This window comes from Berghia stephanieae, chromosome 6 (genome assembly GCF_034508935.2).
Source record: "Berghia stephanieae isolate SIO BIC M18660-M18661 chromosome 6, UCSD_Bste_1.3, whole genome shotgun sequence".
In the NCBI taxonomy this organism is placed as follows: domain Eukaryota; kingdom Metazoa; phylum Mollusca; class Gastropoda; order Nudibranchia; family Aeolidiidae; genus Berghia; species Berghia stephanieae.
Window position 1 is genome coordinate 28,819,082 of NC_088365.1, and position 10,148 is coordinate 28,829,229.

At 37.2% G+C, this 10,148-nt stretch overlaps 1 protein-coding gene across 1 annotated transcript in view; it reads right to left on the reverse strand.

The window, feature by feature from the left end:
* The window catches only part of LOC144974794 (plexin-A4-like), a 300,472-nt gene extending 296,802 nt beyond the window's left edge, over positions 1-3,670 (reverse strand). Inside the window, exon 1 of the mRNA XM_078918062.1 lies at positions 3,513-3,670. The gene's annotated coding sequence lies outside the window, so the exon portion shown is untranslated. The remainder of the gene's footprint in view (positions 1-3,512) is intronic.
* Positions 3,671-10,148: the final 6,478 nt, after the last annotated feature.

Here is a 10,148-nt window from a genome sequence, read left to right on the forward strand (position 1 = left end):
AAACCCGCCAAAACCCATAGTCCCAGGTTCGCTCCCCATTTGTGTACACTTCCCTGAGTCCCAGGTTCACTTCCCATAACTTTATCGGATATTGTCAGGACTTGTCGGGTTTCGTAAAAAAGTAATACCCCCCCCCCCCCCCACCGTATTGCGTTTTTACAAAACCTGCCAAAAACCATCGTCTCAGGTTCACTCGCCACTGGTGTACACTTCCCTGAGTCTCAGGTTCACTCCCGCCTGCTGTCTACTTCCCATAACTTTGTCGTATATTGTAGGGTTTCGTTGGGTTTCATAAAAAAAAGTAATTGCTGTTTTATTAAACCCGCTGAAACCCAGTCCCAGGTTCACTCCCCAATGATGTACACTTCCCTGAGTCCCAGGTTCACTCTCCACTGCTGCCTACTTCCCATAACTTTGTCAGTTTTCGTAAAAAAGAAACACCCTTATACATTAAAGTCATCACTGTAGTGCCATGGTAATTATAATATAACATTGTATAAATATTTGCATATCATGCACTGCCTAATTATGGAGGTGCATAATAATTATTTGTACATTATATGTCATATTCAAAATCAGGCATCCCTAATAATCAATTGCACGCCAAAAGCATGCTCTCAGTATGATGCAACAGTGATTCAGCAAATTACATTTTTGAAAAAAGACAGCAAGGATTATTGCAAAAGAAGGAAGAGAAAAGGAATATATAGACAATACGATTTAAAATTTCCAAGCTTGAAGCTGAATGCTGCCTTTTAATTGTTAAATGTGTATACTTAACAAACAATACCACTATTTTAAAGTCTATTGGGGAGAAAACAAATACCAATACTAGTAAGAGAAAGTCTGTAAAACTATGAAATCCAAGAGGTCAAATGTTTTACATTACGAAGCCTATATATTTTACAATTAGGAAGAGCCTGGATAGAAAGATGTGGACAGTAATTCAGGTTAATGGCAATTGACTCTGGTGGTTTGGATCCTAAAATCTTTCACTCCACTGTTAGACTAAACCAGTTTAACCAACACACCAAATTATTAGTCCCCGTTTCCCGCCATCACATAGTGAAAGCTTGAAATAAAAGCTTCAATACTTGGAGCATCAAGTTGCCAAAAAGTGCATAATTGGCAATTATTCACACTGTGGTGTTGAAATAAAAAATGATCTTCTCTCTTTCATTATGTGTGTATTCTACAGATGGAAATTTTGATAAATATCTTAAAAGGAAGAAGAAGAAGAAGAAGAAGAAGAAGAAGAAGAAGAAGAAGAAGAAGAAGAAGAAGAAGAAGAAGAAGAAGAAGAAGAAGAAGAAGTTATTCCCAAGGTCAAAATCAGTTAATTTATATTCTTAAGCTTGTTATAAAAACTTAATATGGATAGGTCGAGCAAACAAGATAGGAACAACAAAGCAGTAAACTGTGACTGAAGCACAAATTATTAATTTGTAATAAGTATAATCTGATAAATAATATACATGGAACATAGTATAGAATTTTATTGCTTTATCAATAAAGGTTTGAATATATGTGCTCTGAGGAAAGACAATCTCCATTCCATTCTCTGATGTCGATTTAACTATAATCAATGTTTGTTATGAATATAAGTTACTGATCCTTTGAAAGGGAGAGAGGGGGGGGGTAGTTTGAAGTTACTCCATTGTTCTACTGGTCCCTATCTAGCTTATCCTGAAATGCAATCGTCAAAAAAGCAATTTACATCAATGTATTTTGGTTGCCAAAGTTATTAAACTCTTTTGGAGAAAACAATTAGATCTCTTCTAAAAACCAGATTAGATTAATAAAGGAGAGAGGGGGGAGGGAAATTATGATTTGAAAGAAATTAAGTCTCATATAGATTGTGTTTTAATTCCAATGAATTTTAAATTTTAAATCGTAAATATATGATGAATTACTTTATTAATCATTCTTCCTAATTCAAATTTATACCAAGGATTCAACTTCTTACTAAAAGTTATTTTTAAACTGAACTACATGGTGTCCACAAAGTCTGGGTAGATGTAGGACTTCACTGTTATTTTTATTTATTCATTTATGCTATGTGGAAACTTGGCTGAAAGCTACTTTTCTTTACCGAAGGAGAGGTCACATGTTGTTAAAATACAATTCATTTACAACCCAAATTTAATAAGATTGGGTCTTTAAAGACGAATTTGTACTATTACCAGAGTTTTCAATACTTGCGGTGAAATAAAAGCTATTACGAACAGGCACTTGTCTACTTTAATAATTATACTACTGTATTGCGAATCATTCGAGCCATCAACAGTCAAAATCGGTCCAGTAATAAAAGTCTGTAGGTATGCAGAAATGAATCTGGCAACAAAGCAGCCACATGGAGATTAATAAAACATCAAATTAAGAATCAATCATTATGCCAAAGTAGATTTTCTAAATAATCATTTGAGTCAAATGGTAAAAGAATTACCCTTAATTTGTATTTTAAAAAGATGTTTGCAAGTTACTGGTATGGCTGCGGCTATTCAGACTCGAACTCGAGTCTTCGGAACTCTTCTTCTATATCAGTTCCATCCTCTGCCAACTTCCCACAGTTTGCACGCATGTTTGGATTTTGAGTCCGAACAGCCAAGGGAGACTTTTCACACTCGAGCCTGAATTGCCACTTCGTACTCGTTATATCAATGTTTTAAAAAATAGTTTAATAATTTTCATATTTGCCAGTGATTGGCAAAAATTAATATGGTCTGTATGAAACAATTTTAATCCCCAACCCTATCAGAATAGATAAGAACTAAAGGGGGCAACAACAAAGTTTCTACTTCTACTTGTTTATTCTTACCAAAATAATAAAAGTGATCAAAACTAACCAGAGTTTAGGAGGTGGGGGGGAGGGGGAGCATTACCGCAAACTTTCACCAATTCCCCAAATTTTATGGTTGTGCTAAAAAAAAGAAAGAAAAGAAAATAAAAAAAAAGGAGGGGAAGCTATAGAAGTATTAGAGAGAGAAGAAGTAGACGTCTAGTCTAGAGAAGTCATGAACTCTTTCCAATAACGTTTTGCACAATGTTTAACTCCTTCTTGTCATGCCTTTCTGGCAAATGACTTCATTTCAGAATATCACGGCAAATGTAAAATTTAATCGAATTTTAATTTGAAGTTGCGATAACGCCGAGGAAAGGTAAAGCTGTTTATGATTTTGAACGGGAGCTCGTCGTAGTTAAAGTTAGAGTAGAGTTAGATATCTCATACGTACAAAATTGACAAAACAAAGAATTACTATGGGCTATCCTTTTAATTATATTACTCGCCTCAGTACAGAACGTTTGCAATCTATTGTCAACTTTCAATACTATCTATCTAGAAAAAAATATTTTTTTAAAATACACGTTTAATGGCCCCAGAGTCATCGGCCTGGTCCTACTGATATTATGATTATATGCTGAGGCTGATGACTGGAGGATGGGGGGCTTTCGGATCACACTTTTTAGGCTTAATAAAAGTTACTATGAGACATTTAGTTGAGAAATCTTACCTTAAATGACATAGAAAAATTTTCCCGATGTTTACTCTTGAAACGTCAAAAAGTTTATTTCACTTTTATCAGAGTTTCTTTTTTACTCCGAAGTCACCAACTTGAAAAACTTCATAACAAACTTTTAACCTCTCGTGGAGAGTTCAATCAACCCCTATGCCAGGTAAACCAGACCAGTAGTATTTGTAACCAAATATTTGCCAAATCATTTTCGAGGAACCAAAGTATCATAAATATCCACTACACTTTCTTTTCACAACCACATTTTTTTAGATCAGTAAAACATACAAAAATAAAAATGCATACTTCAACTTACAACTTTCTCATAATTTTGTCAAGATCAATGTGTTTCACATCTCTCCATTTATTTCCCACCTACCACAGAGATGCAAATTTCAATTTCAAACAGTTTAAGGTATATGCTTAGGCGTCCTTTTGCATTTAACACTCTATCAATATCAAACGTCATCGGCAATAGTGTGTTATTGATGCTGTGCGCTTAGATAATTTACTCACAACATTCCACCAGCCGGAAATAAGGCACCAATACACAAAACTGTGTTTAACCTTGACCATTTATAGTCTGAATGATACAATTTAGTGAGAACTACTCATAAAAATGGCTGGCTAAAAACAATACAAAAAGCTGAGTGACGTTAATTCCGTTCTATCTATATTTAAAATCTCTTTCAATTGGCATCCGCAGTGAATATTACTCAGCCTGAGTTAGTTGGTTTAGAAAGAGAGGAGGGACGAGAGGAAGAGGACAAGGAAGAAGAAGCCCAGAGTTGGATTCAATAGTGTGATGTCACGTCGCCCAGCAACGGCGGCCATCGTTGTTCTAAACAAAGAAAATCGGTAATTTTTATTCTTCATGCTGGCTAGAACTTTTCATATGCCTTGGGATTAGAATGTGTAAAAGTCAAAACATGATCAGATTCATAATGTTTATTTTTCCTCTGGATACGCTTTTATGCTCGTCGGAGAACGATTTCATAAAGGCGTCTGCCATTGTTCCGATAGTTTAGAGCCAGTTACTAAGTTACCATGCATCATTACGAGGGAAGTGACGTTACGACTGTTGAAGTGTATTGCGTTCGGTTATCAGACCTGTTATTATGTAAACGTAAGGTACAATAAATGAGGTATCATAAAGCAAATTAGCCATGAAAATGTCCCATATAATGTTAGCTGTTTATCTCTTTTATATGATGTATTGATCTTTATTTAAATGGTGGAGTACGAAATAGCTCCCGGGAAATTTATGAAAATGGTCATGATTCTTGGATGGACTTCAAAAGGATTGTATCCTATTCTGGTTTCAAATGATAATTCGCCTAGGGGGAAGCATGGCTCAGCGGAATGGTCTTTGCTTCGTGCACGAAAGGTACCGAGTTCGATCACCTGTGGCTCGCTGTTGGCCTTGAGCAAGTCACCTCGCCCTAGCTCAATTTGCGACGCTACACTGCGGCTGACGCCTGGGTTATTCCAGTCTTCTCTAATAGATTATAGAGACAAATTTCCCATCATATGGGATGAATAAAGGGAATTTTATTTTAATTATTTTCTCTTCATCTTTCGAAATAGCCACTTAGATTAAATGAGTAGCATCTTTTGAACGAACGGAGCAGAGAAGCGAGCGTTCTCAAGGAAATAAGTACATAGTAGTTACGTGAAATTGTGAAGGACACATACCATGTCTTGTGCTAACAGTCAAAGGGAAACAACTGTGTAATTACACAAGTAGATAATAAATATTGTTGAGTGACTAACCGTTTGTCAAAGTCGATGAATGAGAAAATCTCTCTCTCTCTCTCTCTCTCTCTCTCTCTCTCTCTCTCTCTCTCTCTCTCTCTCTCTCTCTCTCTCTCTCTCTCTCTCTCAAAGAGAAACAACTGTGTAATTACACAAGTGGATAATAAATATTGTTGAGTGACAAACCGTTTGTCAAAGTCGATGAATGAGGGAATATCTCTCTCTCTCTCTCTCTCTCTCTCTCTCTCTCTCTCTCTCTCTCTCTCTCTCTCTCTCTCTCTCTCTCTCTCTCTCTCTCTCTCTCTCTCTCTCTCTCTCTCTGTGTGTCCTTTCAGTGCCGCCTTTCGGGCTAGCAGGATGGCAGGGTGTCCAATAAGCGGGGACTTACTGGACGATATGGGTGTCTGGTAAACGGTGGCTTACCCGACGAGATGCCTGGGATAGTGATGTTGATTAAAATTTTTATAAAAATCCCACATTTAAACTTGCCTTTTATGTTTGGCAATTCAGATATGAAAAAAATCTGTTTGATAGTTTTTATATCAGAGCAATTTTATATCCTTGCAAAAAAACACAATTTTTCGAAAATTAAAAAAAAAATGTAATAAAGGTATAATCATGAAATTTTAAACAGAGAAAAATTGTGAAATTAGGCACATGGGTGAAGGGCCAAAATGCAAAATAATGAAATAGATTCGTTTGTTGTATATTTTACTGCCTCCAACTTCTCAAGCGCCACATGTTTGGATCTGCCTGTAGTAGCATTGAACCGAGCATACTATTTCCTGCCCCATCAATGTTTTTGTTTATTCACCTTAACAACGCCACTATCACATTATCTCATTCGTCTATAATGTTTCCTGTTTTGTTGATAAAGGGGAAACCCGAAACGTCCACATTATCTGTTTTTGTTTCTTGAATTGAATCTTACATCCAGTTTCACATTGTTATTTATTTCTTCGAGCTTCGAACAGCAACATTTACATTATTCATTAAACAGTGCAAGTAGCCTTATTGGTGTTCTTTATGTACTAATTGGGTGGGGTTCCTGACCTCCCATAGTGGACAGGAAGGTGCATACTGTGATTTCTATCCCCCTATATCTGTTTTCCAACATGCTTTCTCTCTTTGTCTTGGAATGAGATTACTTGGTTTCGTCCGGGCCCTTGCCGGATACCCTAGCTGGGAGGGAAACAATCAAATGTATAGTTAGTTTTGGGAGATGATATTTTTTTCCTTGTAAATCATCTCTCTGTTATTCACTGTATTGTGTTTTGTATACACGCATATATGATTTGTGAACATTTGAGCGTGTTCCTCTTAGTGGGGAGCCTGTGCTTGTGTCTGGATGAGACTTTTAGGTGATCTCAAACTAAGTACTTTGATAGTGTGCTCTTGTAATCTACACCTGTTTCCTATTTGAACCAATTCCCCTTTGTCTTACCCTTTCTTGGGTGCTTTAATTATAATTCTAAAACTTTTTACTGTCCCATTTTCTTCCTTTTTACTGGCGCTGATATGACCTAAATGTGTTGCAAGCGCCGTAAAACCCTTAAAAACAAAACAATTTTGTACTACTAACAACTGTCATTTTGACTCATTCTACCTGAGTCGAGTTTGAAAAGCTTAAAATAGTCTAAAGCTTTCCAACTATAGCCTCCCATCTGCCATTTTCAATAGGTAACATTTCTTGATTGTTAGATGACATACTCCCCACTTATGCTCACCTCCCTTAGACTCCTTCCGCACTAGGACAAAACTGTCCCGGGACAAATTTGTCCTGTCCCACTGGAGAAAACTTCTATTCAAAAGGGGTTCCGCACTAGGACAGGACTGTCCCGGGACACACCTGCGCGAATGCATTATTTATTTATTTTTACAAGATTCAAAAGTGTATTTGTAGGCAATTGCAACTCTAATAATTCACATTTTATGAATCAACATAAGATACGACATAACGATAATGATTTTTTTACACTGAACAATGGGATTTGTTTACATAAGATTTATATAATCATGAAATATTCTTATAGCAAGAGTAATATTATTGTTGCTGCTGCTACTGCTACTACTACTACTACTACTACTACTACTACTACTACTACTACTACTACTACTACTACTACTTACTACTACTACTATCTACTTCTACTTCTTTACTACTACTACTATCTACTACTACTACTACTACTACTACTACTACTACTACTACTACTACTACTACTACTACTACTACTACTACTACTACTACTACTACTACTACTACTACTACTACTATACTACTACTACTACTTACTACTACTACTACTATACTACTACTACTACTACTACTACTACTACTACTACCACTACTACTACTACTACTACCACTACTACTACTACTACTACTACTACTACTACTACTACTACTACTACTACTACTACTACTATACTTACTACTACTACTAACTACTACTACTACTACTACTACTACTACTACTACTACTACTACTACTACTACTACTACTACTACTATACTACTACTACTACTACTACTACTACTACTACTACTACTTACTACTATACATATAACTATAACTTCATATATTTGGTGAAATAGAATTGCATATTTCGTGCTTACTACGGAAAAAAAGACAAATTGAAAGAGAAAACAATATTGGGTGCATCCTTTAATGACCCAAAGATTGCTCAAGGGTCAATTCCGTAGACTCTATTGTGATCTCCGATCTTATCCTAAAATGACTTTCTTGGAATCACCTCATTTTACCCAGGTGCAAATGAGTACCAGTTCGCTGATGAAAGTAATATTTGACGGACTAGCATCATTCAAGAGGATAATAGAAAGTCAGCATGCTTCGTACCCGAAAGGCATCAGTTGACTAAGTCACCTCGCTTAGCTCAATTTGCGGCGCTGCACTGCGGCTGACGCCTGGGTTATACCTCGTTCTAGCTAAATTTGCGGCGCTGCATTGCGGTTGACGCCTGGGTTATTCCAGTCTTCCCTTGGAATAGACCCTCGAGAAAAATTTCCCCTATGGGATGAAAAAGGGAATTTTATTTTTTTTAAAATCTAAACTGTTATCTGTCTGCTCAACGCCACAGAAACATGGATAAGTTCCGGATTTATAAGCTTAGGAGGCAAGATGGCCCATGGTTAGCGCGTTGTTCTCTGGACTCAGAGGTTCTGTGTTCGATTCCGACCGAAGCCAATTTGTACTTTCTAGAGCAAGAAAATTTACTCCAATCACTCAGTCCATTCAGGTGTAAAAGGGTACCTGTCAAGCTGGGATAGTAATCTGCGACAGACTAGCGTCCTGTTCAAAGGTTTTCAAACAAATACGTTAATTGTCCGCTTCGCGCTATTGAAACCGGGATAACTCCTGCACCATTGGCTACAAGGCTCTAAAGGACTTAATTTGTCTTACAATGAGTCCAAGTGGCTCAGAAGGACTTACTTAAAAATATTTTCATTGAGAATTCCCGAAATAAATAAAGATAAAGATACTTGATCCCAAAAGTTACCGAATTGATGTGCGACCGGTTTTAGACACGTTACTGCTGTGTCACAGTTTGGCACTTCTTAAATTATATTTATAAACATACTTTTTTAAATTGCCGAAAATGTTTATGTTGCTATGCCTTCTGTACGTGGTTTCATCACATAGAATTATTTTTTGAATTGTTCTTGCTTTTTTATATTCAGAATTGAAATACATAAATAAATTATAACTGTGAAATTGAATGTAAGCTTCAGTTTAATATACCAAAACAGATAAAATGGACGTTTCGGGTTTCCCCTTCATCAACAACACATGATGCATTAAAAACTACAGACGAATGAGATAATGTGGTAGTGGCGTTGTTAAACAAAAACATTGGTGGGCAGGAAATTGTATGCTACTTTGTGAGGAAGCGCGAATTAAAACAGAGCAATAGAAATTTATAAAAGGTGCGTACTTAATTATGTCAAAAGAGGGGAGGCGGGGAGGAACGTGTGGACTTTTGTTGGAAAATAAATACAATGGAATTGGAAATAAATACAAAATATAAGGGATGTAGGTATTAATATATTAGTGGCATTAGCAGCAGCAGGAGCAAAAAATAAAGACAGGCATTTCAATTTTGACACGGCGCTGCCAAGTCTGGGACTTTTTTGTCCTAGTGCGGAAGACTGCTATATTTTTCTACTATCACAAACGATATGAACACGGGACTGGGACAGTCCTGTCCCGTTGATTTTGTAGCATTTCACAACTGCTTGGGACACAACGGGACTGTTTTGTCCCGTCCCAATAGGTGCGGAAGATTTCTCTAAATTCTACATGTTACAGATTTGGGACAGGACTGTCCCAGGACAGTCCTGTCCTAGTGCGGAAGAGGGTTTAATCCCAGAATCACTGCCAACTAATGCCCACCTCTCACAGCCCCTGGTTCACTCCCCACTGGTGTCCACCTCCCATAGTCCCAGGTTATACACTTTTTAGGGTTATAGAATACACTTTTCATTCTGGGAAGGTTGGCAGGTCTGAAGCAATGCCGATTCAAGGTCTGTCTTGTATTTGTAATAGGGTTTCCCACAGATGCCGGTATATCCCTCCTCGAACACACTACTGGTAGTGGTAACTGGTCTAGATTTGATGAGCATGCTTGAAAATACTACCTTAAAATTCTCCCCAGAGCCTGGAAAAAACAGGAAAAAGCAGGGAAAATCAGGGAAAAACATTTTCCTGAATCACTTCTAGGCCTGGTTAACTCCCCATTGGAGTTCATATATCGTTTTCTCGGATTCACTCCCTAGTCGTGTCCACCTCTCATAGCCCAGAGTATAATCCGCACTGGTGTCCACCTCCCACAGAACTTTAGCCTGCAGTTTATTCCCCA